This window comes from Callithrix jacchus, chromosome 18 (genome assembly GCF_049354715.1).
Source record: "Callithrix jacchus isolate 240 chromosome 18, calJac240_pri, whole genome shotgun sequence".
In the NCBI taxonomy this organism is placed as follows: domain Eukaryota; kingdom Metazoa; phylum Chordata; class Mammalia; order Primates; family Cebidae; genus Callithrix; species Callithrix jacchus.
In genome coordinates, this window is record NC_133519.1 from 43691486 (window position 1) to 43704618 (window position 13133).

Genomic DNA, 13133 nt, shown 5'->3' on the forward strand with positions numbered 1-13133 from the left:
GTGAGATGCTTTATGGATGGCGTTTTCCTACTAAGCATCCTGTATTAGACAAGGAAGCAGCAGATCTAATAAAAGATATAACCTCCTTGGCTAAGTACCAACAGGCTCTTAGGACCTTACCTCAAGGACACCCCAGGGAACAGGGGAAAGAGTTGTTCTGCCCTGGAGACTCAGTGCTTGTTAAGTCTCTCCCCTCAGACTCTCCCTCTCTAGGTTCATCTTGGGAAGGATGATTTTTGGTTATTCTGTCTACCCTGATGGCAGTTACGGTGGTGGGAAGTGGCTTGTGGATTTGTCACACTTGGCTGAAGCCTCAGACACCTCCTGAAGAAAATCACAGACCTTCCACTCCACAGCCTGAAGTTGTAAGACAGCCCTTCGTACACCTGTGAGCCTTTAGAGGATCTACGTCTGCTCTTCCAATGAAATTCCCAGAAAAGTAGCTACTCGTGAGTCTAACTTACATCCTGGCATCTACAGGACTATCACTCTTAACTTTACTATTTGCGACCAGACTCTATGTGGTTGCCCCTACGGACTGGCCAACATCTCATAAACTCTCCTTGTCCGTGGCTTACTGCCTAATTATACTTCCAATAGCCCTCCTCTTCCTCTGATATGATCACTCCCTTCCCATGACCTTTCTTGTGGTTCTTATTGTCCTCTTTTTAGCCCCACTTCTCCTGTCAACTCAGGCACAGCCTACATGTAACTGTAAAGCTCATAGTACTAGCTATAATCTTCCTGGAAGAAGCACCCACGATTTCTCACTCTAAGACTGGTTCTGAAGGTACCATCGACCACCTCCTTCTTTCGTATCATACAAGTAGATGCACCTTATTTTGTATCATACAAGTATATTCCCTGTGCACACACAGCTCACACACCTACTGGACAGAATTGTCCATAAGGGAACCACCACCTGTTGGACATATTTTTCCCATGTCGGAATGTCAGATGTGGGTGGAGTTCAAGGTCAGGCACAGGAACGGTGTCATCGGGAAGTAGTCTCTAGTCTAAGCAAACTGCAAAGTACCCCCAGTCCGTACAAGAGCCTGGATCTTTCTGTTACACGAGACCCTTCGTACACACTCTTGTATACTCAGCCTATTTAACACCATCCTCGCAGGAATACACGAGGCGTCCCCCAGCAACCCCCCCGACTGTTGGATGTGCATTCTCTTATGCTTCAAACCATACATCCTGGTTCAGTGCCATATTCATGGAACATAACCAACTCTTTCTCAAATCATACGGGGCTTATTGGTCCCTTGGTCACCAACCTACAAATTCCATCTACCTCAAACTTCACTTGTGTGAATTCTCCTAACAACTCCAGTGCTTCCCTATGCCAGAACTGGGTTGCCTTATCCCCAGGCCTCAACTGCCTAGCACCAGGCTTATTCTTTGTTTGAGGCACCTCAGCTTACCACTGCCTGAACAATACCCCTGGGGAAATATGCCTCCCCTCCTTCCTAGTGCCCCCCATGACGATTTACACCGACTCTCAGGTGCAGAGTTTTCTCTTGCCAAGGCTACACCATACTCGAACCCCAAGTATTCCCTTCATAGTGGGGGCTGGAATAATAGGAGGACTTGGTATTGGCATTGGAGGAATCACTTTCTGTTTTAGCTGTAAGTCTAAGCTCACTATGCTTGAGTATCTAGTCTTTTCTATGGCACCCCTGCAGTCTGAAAGTCTCTGCTTTGTTTGGTCTGAGGAGAGAGTTGCATCTTTGTTTCTCATTCTGAAATTTAGACATACTGGTTTATTTTTGTGGCTCATTTGGGATTTCATGTTTATTTCTTTTTAAACTGCCACTAAAAGACAAAGCATAAACTTTTGTAAAGCCTCTAACATGAATCATAATGCAGACCCATTAAACAAGAAGTTTAATGTCAAAATATTATTTAGTAATGATACTTACTTGTGTTGGAGGGCACACACATGAACGTAAACATGATCTGGTGAGTTACAACAGCACAGAAAAAATGAAGCTTCTGATGCTGTTCAGGACAAGCCACTTTTTTCTTTAAATATCCCATTATAAATTTTCTATGCAGTTTTCTTTGCAGACAAAATTCTGTGCCAGATTTCAGATTTGTGGTCTAATTCTAATCCTTTTACCCTTAAAGTGGAGTAAGAAAACTATGTGGTGACTGTACCAAAATTGGGGATGCAAGTTGAGTTCTAAGTTCTAATTCAGAAAATAAAACGGAGTCAATGGAAGATCTATTTTTCAGTCAGAAGATGATGAGTGTGATTGGGGCAAGTCGTGTTTAAGATTCCCACAAAATACTTAAATGTTGCTGTGGTCGTGCTAGAGCAAGTGGTTCAACAGGACAGAGTATGGAATAGAGTTTCTATTTTGGGAGTCATCTGTGGTTCACTGAACTATTTTTATGTGTAAGGCAGTACTGCATATATACTAATCATCTTATAAATGGGAAACTGAGGCCTGGAAAGGTTGAATAAATTGCCTGAGATCCCAGAGTTAATATAAGGCAGAGCTGAAATTCAAACCCAAACAGTTCTTGAGATATTATGTGGTTATAAAATAACTTTCTGGAATTAAAAAAAAACACTAACCGGTGAGAACATAGAAAGGATATGCTCTTTAGTGTCCACCAAGACAAATGTTGTTTATGTACTTTGCCTGCTATTTATAGGGAAAGCAATTTAAGTTTTGTGCCATGGTGTGTCAGTTGACAGGATATTTTATTGAGCTACTAAAAGAATAAATCTGAATTAGTTGAGAAGTACAAGGGCTCCAATATAAATTCCATCCCCTGGTATCCACAGCGTGTTAGTCCTAGGACCTGTGAACGCACCGCAATCCGAGGATGCTCAAATCCCTTACGTAAAATAGCATAGTACAGTCATTTTATGAACAAGGGAATTTGTTCTGAGACATGTGTCCTTAGGCAATTTTGTAGTTGTGTGAACATCATATGTAGGTAGTATTTATCTACTTAAACATATCTAAACATAGAAAAGGTACAGTAAAAATCTACTATTATCTACGGGACCACCGGACTATACGCACTCTTTATTTAGGTCCTTGACCCAAATGTTGTCGGACAGGGCTTGGCTATATTTGCATATAACCTGATCATATCTTCCTGTGTACTTTAAATCACCGCTAGGTTACTTGTAATACCTAATGCAGTGTAAATGCTGTGTAACAGCTGCTGTGCTGAATTGTGTTACTTTTACTTTCTATTTTATTTATTTTTTTAAGGCTAGTCAAATGAGGCAGTGGAGTGGAGAAGGCACAAAGAAATCTGTAGTGGTTGTGACCAATTAGTTGTCAACACTGCTGCATTCAGACCAGCCTATGTGTGTTATTCTTAATTATGCATTCTTATTTTTTTGTTTTGGTTTTTAAACAAGATTTTGGTCCAATGGTTGGTTGAACTTGCATGGATGCAGAACCTGAGGATACAAAGCGCCAACTTACACTTACACAACAGCGCAGTGGGGAACCTTGAAATGCATCATCAGAGAACTCCTCATCGTTAGATTGCCGGGATGCTGGAGGTAAGTAATTCTGCAGCACAATGTTTTCTCCATGCTGTTGGCAACGTTGGAGAAATTAACCTTCAACAATCTCACAAATTAATCAGATTTGCTGGAATTAGGTATTGAAGCCACACTAGCCTTTTAAACTTTGGATAAGTGGATTCTTCTGTGATTGGCTCAAGAATGCCACTGTTCCCATTTCCGGTCTCTTAGTGGACATATTCTGAATACTGTGGACCCGAATATCTCACTTCTGCCTCTGTATCTAGAACACCGCCTTCTACCTTCACTGAGGAGAGGAAACAAACCTCTGTTCTTCAGCTTGTCATTGTTGTTGTTAGTTTTCCCTTTCTTGGCTCTCAAGTCAAATAAGTTTGTTTTTTTTTAAATAAGTCAATTTGTTTTACTAGCCTGTCAGTGAGAAGTTGAGGATTTATGTTTGAGCCAAAAACTTGTCAAGAGCCCTACAGTCCCCACGCAGGATGCTCAGTTTTGCTTGTTTTCAGATAGGTTACAGACCTCTCAACGTAGAAATCTTAGGCTGGTAATATTTGGCTAAATAAATTGGAGATTGATTTAAATAGTAAATCTGTTTCAACTTTAGGAAGGGTTGTTACCAGTGGCTTTTCAGTGGCTTTTTACAGTACTACTGCTAGCAATCTTTATATTTTGTTTGTAGGAATCTCATCCTATCTGCCAAAGATTTGAGAATGTGTAGATCTTTGATCATTTATGTTTTAAGATACAGGTATTGCTGTGCTGCCCAGGCTGGAGTGCAGTGGCTATTCAGACACAGTCCTGGTGCACCTCAGCTTCAGTTCCTGGTCTGGACTGGTGCCCCTGCCACAGCCTCCTAAGTAGCTAGAACTAGAGGTGTGCACCACTGTGCCCAGAGGCATTTCTAATTAAATAACACTTACAGGTAAAAGCCCAATTTAAATCATGACCTAAACATTAACGGAAACTAAGATCATCCAGATAGTAACACAAGTCAACAGGCACAAAGGCCTCTGGCCTCTGGGCTTTGTAGTGGTACTTGAAAAAAAAATCCAGCTCAGTAGTTTCCATGGGATTTATGACTGCTTATGGTTTTTGACATGTCTAATATTTCATTTTCAAATATTCCGATAAATATCTTAAGAGAAGTAGTACAGTTTTTCTCTTAAAGAATCCATATGCTTTACCAAAATCCTGAACGTTTTTGAATCTCTATTAGCAGTTCTAGGAAGCACAGGAATACTACCTAAATGGCAGTAACGGTAATATTTTTAATATCTCCTAAATTCTATCTTTCCAGAGCAGTATGCCTGTCTCCCATATCTTCTGTTTCATCACCAATGCTATTCTCTATCCTAAATGTGTAGCTGTAAATTTATTTTTCCTCTGTTTAACTGATTTTTAATTTGACATGTGAAAGAAAAATAAGTCTTGGGGCCCCCCAAATCACTAAGCTAAAGGGAAAAGTGAAGCTGGGAACTGTGAGGGACAACCTGCCCCTCATTCTATTCCAAGTCACCCTCTGCTCACTGAGATAAATGCATATCTGAAGGCCGGGCACGGTGGCTCACACCTGTAATCCTAGCACTTTGGGAGGCCGAGGTGGGTGGATCACCTGAGGTCAGGAGTTCAAGACCAGCCTGGCCATCATGGAGAAACCCCATCTTTAAAACAAAACAAAACAAAAAATGCATATCTGATTATCTCCTTTGGAGAGGCTAATCAGAAACTCAAAAGAATGCAACCATTTGTCTCTTATCTGCTTATGACCTGGCAGCCCCCTCCCCACTTCGAGTCTTCCTGCCTTTGCTTCCAGTTGTCCCGCCTTTCCAGACCAAACCAATGTTCTTGCTGCATGTGTTGACTGATGTCTTATGTCTCCCTAGAATGTAAATCCAAACTGTGCTCTGACGACCTTGAGTACATGTTGTCAGGACCTCATGAGGCTGCCACAGGCGTACATCCTCAACCTTGGGCTATGTCAGAGGTGCACATCTTCAATAAGTGGATTCTTCTGTGATTGGCTAGCAAAAGCCGTTCCCATTTCCAATCTCTTAGTAGAAATACTCTGAATAGTGTGGACCCTAATATCTCACTGTATATGTATAAAACCGAATTGTGCTCTGACCACTTTGAGCACATGTTGTCAGGACCTCATGAGGCTGTCACAGGCGTACATCCTCAGCCTTGGCAAAATAAACTTTTTAAATAGACTGAGACCTGTCTCAGATTTTCTGGATTCACAGGCAATATTTACTTTTAATTTTTTAAATATCAATACTTTTAGTGTTTATCATTTTCCTGTTATGTACTTAGTGCTGGGGTGGGTGGCGTGATTAAGAAATGTTATCCAGGACGGGCGCGGTGGCTCACGCCTGTAATCCCAGCACTTTGGGAGGGCAAGGCGGGTGGATCACGAGGTCAAGAGATCGAGACCATACTGGTCAGCATGGTGAAACGCCATCTCTACTAAAAATACAGAAAATTAGCTGGGCATGGTGGCGCGTGCCTGTAATCCCAGCTACTCGGGAGGCTGAGGTGGGAGAATTGCCTGAACCCAGGAGGCGGAGGTTGCGGTGAGCCGAGATCGCGCCATTGCACTCCAGCCTGGGTAACAACAGCGAAACTCCTTCTCAAAAAAAAAAAAAAAAGAAATGTTATCCAGTTGGAGATGTGGTCCCAGAGACCCAAATAGACACCCCTTTATCAACTGAAATGAAGCCTAAGGTTAAGGAAACAAAAGTTATCTACAGGCTGACAGTTGAAGGCTTGGCTGGCGTGGCAACTTCTTAAATACTATGGCTCCAAAAACAAACTACACTCTTGCTAAACGACCCGACAATAGGAAATATCAGCCAAATTGCCAGATCTTTTCTAGCCCTGACTTACATCCCAAACCACTCCAACTCTCACTGGACAGGGACTGGCCTTGTGAACATTCTTTTCTGATAAGCAACTGCAGACTGTAAGCAGCTGTAGTCCATCTATAATGGCTGGGCACAAACCATCTTTGTGTCCTATAGTTCACCTTTTGATGCAAAGAGACAAATTCCACCTCATTTTAACGCTAACACCTCACCCCAAAGCGAGCGTTGGATGTACATTACGTATATGTGTCCCCATTGCACATGTGCTTGACTCCTCTCATAAATATGTACAGCTTGATCCGAAAGCTGCTGAATATATATGACTCTGTTGACATTGTGAGGCATAAAACCTGACCTACCTGTTCCTTTTTCAAAGATGGCATTTTTGGTTCATTCTGGAGATTCTCTCTTCCTGGTCTGCAAACTGACATTGCCAATAACGCTCCCCTTTCTACCATTTAGCCCTCCTGGTGGTCTTTTGGAGGACAGAGAGAAGAGATATACCTATCTTCATTAGTTAGGGTAGACTGTAACAAAGAGAACCGAAGTGTTATGTCTCAAAACGATAGAAAGTTATTTCTCTCTTGGGTAATTGTTAAGATTATTGTTGATTATTATGGGATGGTGGAAGCCTTCTGCTCAGTGTAATCATTCAGGATCCCAAGTGCTGGAAAGCCGACCATCTTCAACATGTTGCTCTGGTTTTCATTGACACCATTCAGCTTTAGGAACAGGGAGTAACATGGAAAAAAAATGGCTGGGAGGTTTTATGGGCCCAGCCTGGCAGTGGCATACATTACTTCTACTTTCTTTCCATTGGAAATAACAAAATCATTTAGCTGCCTAACTGCAAGGGGATACAGGAACCATGAAGGAAGGGAAGAATGGATTTTGATGGACAATTAGCAGACTGACAAAATATCAGAGAGGGAAAACAATGAGAAAACAGCAAGGGTACATGCCACACAGAGAGGTGGAAATTGTTAAAAAAAAAATACTTAGGAGTTGAGAGAAAGTAGACATCCATATGGAATAAAGCCATTGGGAAAAGCATCACTCAGGAGATGGGACATACATTGGATAAATGGAGAAGAAAGGTGAGAGATGAGGTAAAGATGCCTTCCCTTTGTCCCTCTGCTCTTCTTCCTTTTCACTCTTTAAAAACTAGTCAAGTGTAGTGCTGAGAATAGGGGAAGGAGTAGAGCAAGCAGTTGGATGTGTAACTGACTGAACAATCAACTGAAATAACCCACTACCTTTGGACAGCTGGATTTTCCTCCTTTACAAATGGAATCTCTCTTCCCCTCACAATGTCTTTAATACTGCTGTCATAATAAATCAGGCAGCAATGTGTCTTCTTCTTCTTTTTTTTTTTTAGACAGTGTCTCACTCTGTCACCCAGGCTGGACTGCAGAGGTATAATCATGGCTCACTGCAGCCTCGAACTCCTGAGCTTAAGCAGTCCTCCCACCTCAACCTCCCGAGTAGCTGGGACTACAGGTGTATGCCACCACATCCAACTAATGTTTCTATTTTTGTAGAGCTGGAGTTTTGCCATATTGCTCATGCAGGCTATGTCTCTTTTTGATAATTCTTTCTTTGACCACCCTACTCAAATTGCCCTACATTCCTCTCTTTTCCTTTCTCTTTTATTACGACACACATGCACACATACACCAATGTTGACTTAGAAAAATTTGTCTTTTGTTTTTGGCATTTCTTCTCTGATCTCAACTTGACAATCTATGGCCTAATGATTAAAACACCTTAAACAACTTTCATGCATTTACATGCTGGGCATGTGATATGGTTTGGCTATGTCCCCACTCAAATCTCATCTTAAATTGTAGCTCCCATAATCCCCACATCTCATGGGAGGGAACTGGTAGGAGATAATTGAATCATGGGGGTGGGTTTCTCCTGTGCTGTTCTCCTGATAGTGAGTTCTAATGGTTTTATAAAGGGCAGTTCCCCTGCACATGCTCCCTTGCCTGCTGCCATGTAAGATGTGCCTTTTCTCCTCCTTTGCCTTCTGCCATATGGAACTGTGAATCCATTAAACCTCTTTTTTCTTTACAAATTACCCAGTCTCAGGTATGTCTTTATTAGCAGCATGAGAACAGACTAATTGAGCATGTGTTAGGAACTGTGGATATAAAGGTGAATGAAACAGAATTCTTGCTCTTGAGAAACATGCAAAGGGAAGCTAATGGCTCAATTACTGAACATCATCTAATTTGGATCCTTACTCCAATTTTGTGCATTTTACAAAATAGATATTATTTTTCTTATTTTGTTGAGGAGGAACTTGGAATCATAACTTAACTGATTTCCCCAAGCTAGGCAGAATTATAGCTAGTGATGGAAACTTTTCCCTAGTCAGTGCTGCCCTGCTGCTGTTCCAGCCTGCTCAGCTTCTTTTTTTAAATTTTCTCTAAGTTGTTTTCTTGCTCATTCCTATTTATAGGTGTGCCCAGTAACTAAATAATATATTTCTTTAAAAAATTTTTATTTATAATTATTATTAATAAAGAGGTCTTATGCTGCCCAGACTGGAGTGCAGCGGTGTAGTCATAGCTCACTGCAGTTTCAAATTTGTCAAGTCTGCTCAGCAGACTCTGGCCAAGTGACAGATGAAAAATTACGCTGATGCAGGTTTTTGCCTGAAGTAGTGCAGCCAGGGGTTTAGGACTGCTTTGGCATTGCTGTAGAGTGGGTCCCGCTGTGCTGCCCTGATCAGCCGGAGAGGCTCCGTATTTATTTAATACAGATTTAATGACAAAGGTCTCAAGTAAACACCATTACTGGGTAGTTAACTTATTTTGCCAACCCCTGAGTAGAGAGCAGTTCTGCCTGCAGATGATCAAAGGTCTGTCTTCGTAAACAAGCTATTTAGATAAACTCCTATACATTCCCTTGTTATGTGCTCTTCACTATTAGCTCAAGGTAACAGAATTAGGCTTCCTTCAGCCATAACCCTCTCCTGAGGCTTTTGTAAAACCTTGTGGCCTTCCAAGAAGGTTTCTGTTTTTTTCTATAATTCTCCAACCATTCTGACCGATTTCCTGCACAAATTCCTAGGTTCAAGTGAGTCTCCCACCTCAGCTCCATGAGTGGCCGGGACTACAGGTACACACCACCATGCCTGACTAATTTTTTATCTTTTTGTAGAAATGCTTTGTTGCCAAGGCTGGTCTTGAGCTCCTGGCTTCAAGTAAATCTTCCACCTTGTCTTCCCAAACTGATGGGCTTACAGACTAAAATGATATATTTCTTGTAATCAGTTGTTATTTCTCTAAATTCACTTTAACTTTATATTTTCTTATATTCCCAGCTAAAATATTTGTACTTCAGTTATTAATTAAAGCAAAGGAATATACAGAAAAGAAGCACATTTTAAAGGTAAAATATGAAGAGCAGACTTCTGGAATGAAATATATATTTATCGATTATGAGCTTTGTGGGAAATTCAGAAGTTGAGATTTTAGTAGAGAAACATTCTATTTCCAAAATTATGAAGTAGGAAAATTGTTTCACTCCTGTTCCCTCCAGTTCCTCATGCCAGGCATCCTTCCCTCCCTCTCTCCATCTATCCATCCATCCATTCATTCATAATTTTTCCACAGCACAGTTATAGTGGGTCTAGTATATGCTAGATACTATTGTGTGTTGAAAGTATGAAGACACAGGTCTGACTGGAGGGGGAAGTCAAATGAACCAAAAATTACAGAATATTCTTCAGCTGCCCAGAGTCCTTTTGCTTCAAGGTCAGGTCCAGGTCTGGATTCCCAAGACAGAAAACTATGTCCTGAACCTTTCCTTTCCCAGCCTATCTGAACCTTTCCTTTCCCAGCCTATTTACTCTATCTGTAAGAGATAAATAATTTTCTCTCACATGGGACATGGAACTCATTATCTCAAGAGCCGTCCCAAGCTAAAAGTATAAACAAACAGCTTAACAAAAACAAAAGGGTTAAGATAAATTCATGTACGATATTCATAGTAGGCTCCAAATAAAAAATATGACACTTTAACTTCCAAAAGTTATGGCAAGAACAACCAAGCCTTTCCGTGATACTTTGGAATCACTGTCGCCAGGAAAACTGAGAGTGTCAATTGAAGAATGAGGATGTTATAGGAGGAAAGGCGAGCTTTATTTCTCGTAAAGGATTGTAGCCTATAGGTGGCCTTTCTGACAGGCTTGGAAGTGTAGTCTCTGACAGAAATTGATAACAGGCACTTCAGGAAGGGAAAGTGTAAGACAGGAATTCATGCTGAATAGGGTAGCCAGATATACATATTCAGTAAGCTAATGGATAAGTCATGAATATTTATGAAGGGAGAATATGCAAATGTGCAATAGAACTTTATTCCTTTTCATGAGTCATGAAAAAATGGTGGTGTTAGCATGATCTGAGAGTGGAGTTTTCAGCACTCTGATGTCAAAAGGTGAAGCAGAGGACACAAAAACCCATACTGCACATCCTCTGTGAGTGGCCCAAAACTGCTCTAGACATGGTGGTCAGTTTTTAGGAAGAGATGCATTGTGAAACTGGTGAATTGTCATGTCAAAACTGCAGAGAGGCAGGTGGATTCTGGTAGCAGCCTCAGAGAACTGGCAGAAGATGGTAAGGAAATGAGTTGTCTGTTTCTTCTTTTCTAGTTCTGGCTTCTGCTTACTTCTTAGGAAAGAATTCTGGTTCAAGATCAATCAGGAAGGGGCTTTCTACGGGATGTCTGACCTCTCATCCCATCACGATTGGGAACTCAGTGTTTAAGTTTTCTTTGGGGTCCCCTTGGTTGAGAGGGGTCCTTTTAGTCAATTTGGGTGTGGGGGGGCAGTTTAGGATTTTACTTTGAGTTTTCAAAAGAAACAAGAAAAAGAAAGAAATGGAGAAATAAATAAGTAAGCAAATACACTTCATCAGGTTCGGCTTCCATTCCAGGAAACTTAATTGACTATTTTTCTGGTTGTAAAATGTCAAAAATGTCCTTTTTAGGAGAGAAAAGTATGCAAAAAATAAAAAGAATACTTTTGAGAAAAATTGGAGGTTGGTTTATTAATTATCTTAACTATGCATAGACTTGAATAATATTTTTATTAGTCTTTAGTATCCTTCAAGAAAGGAAATAACATTTGAACTTAAGCATAAAAATGAGACCTATTTTAACTTGATGAAGCTAAATGCACAATGATGACAACAATGAAACCATAATAAGATAGTGTTTTTCTAAAGCCTTAAGCTTTATCGTGGGTTGAATATTTGTCCTCTATTAGTATATTGCTGTGCTTATTTTCCTTCAGCACCTAGGTCTCTCAGCACTGGTGAGTATGTTCCATTTGACTAGGTTTAAAGTGCTAATGGATAAAGCTTCTGGATTCTGGGCCTGGTAGGCTGTTTCTTATGTTCTCTGATAAACACTGAAAAACATCTCTAAGTTCTTTTAACATGGGACACGTGCAAGATGCATTTCAGTTTTCCATGGCATTACAGTTGTTGCCTGACTGGTTCTTCTTGCCCACTGCACAAACAAAACTAGTTCACTGAGGGTACTGTGGTACAGAATGAATTAATGAGCACAAGCCCAGCTATGCAGAAGAACGGGGGATGCAATCTGAGATGTATGGAAAATAGTCTTTGTGCATTGAGTCTGTCTCTGGATGGACAGCAGTGGGGTGAGTGGGGGCCCACAGGACTGATGAGTCACGAGTGACTAGTCCATGTTGTGTAAGTCTGAAAAACATCTCAAAAGAATATTCTTAGGTTCTACAATAGTGATGTTACCTGTAGGTGCAGCTGGGGAAGTGACCAATCTTGTGACCTTTGGCCACATGACTCCTGAGCAGTAAGGGATTGTAGAAACAGCACATATATTTTAGCAGAATTCGGGCCCCTCCCATAATCCTGATCTCAGTAGCCTTCATTAGTTTTACGAACCTCAATATAATAGGATTAACTATGGCATTGAAAATCAGTGTAATACTGGTCCATCCTATTGTAGGAACCTAGGGAAAACTTCCCCTTCACCCTGTGAAGGATCACTAAAAATCAACTGACAGAAGACAGATTAATAGGAGAAAAGGCATACAAAAGTTTATTTTAACATGCATAGCGCTGGGAGGAGAATGATTGCCTGATAACCCGGTGTGGTACAGAAGCTTATATGCTCTTTTCCACAGGGCAGGGGAGAGATGGGGAATGTAAGCAATTCCTTTGAGGGACACCAAATGATTATTAGGGAGAACAACGAACTTGTAAACGATTCTCTTTGGAATTTGAATGAGCCGTAGAGGCTCATATTATATTGTGAAAAAGTCCATCTCCCTGTGGTTGCATTCCTTAGTCTTCTTTCCTGAGATGGAGAATGAGATTTCAGGGAAGGGAGGAAGACAATTCATTTCTCTTAGAAACAAGCTTTCTTGGTCAGAGAAGGAAATTTCAGAGAGAATCCCTCCCTGTGCTTGGGGCAAGAGGTGTGGGACAAGGCAAAGTTAGAGGGATCTTGATTTGGGAGCTGTGTCTAAGGCCTCTTAGCCTGTCATAGCGCCAGTGTTTGGGTTATTGCTTTCTGAGCCCTAGCATTATACTCTATCCAAAGGTTCATTTTATTTTAATTTTTTTATAAACTCTATGTCCAAACAACTGTAAAACTCATGACCTGTGATCTAAGGGTATCATAGTGAGGCTGGAGTGAACCAGTAGTCAGTGTGTAATTCCTAGGATTTCAAGGGTAAGCTCTTTCCT

The 13133-nt window shown here is 41.0% G+C and overlaps 1 protein-coding gene across 1 annotated transcript in view; it reads left to right on the forward strand.

The window, feature by feature from the left end:
- Positions 1-3306: 3306 nt before the first annotated feature.
- The window catches only part of HMCN1 (hemicentin 1), a 532161-nt gene continuing 522334 nt past the window's right edge, over positions 3307-13133 (forward strand). Inside the window, exon 1 of the mRNA XM_035280045.3 lies at positions 3307-3541. The gene's annotated coding sequence lies outside the window, so the exon portion shown is untranslated. The remainder of the gene's footprint in view (positions 3542-13133) is intronic.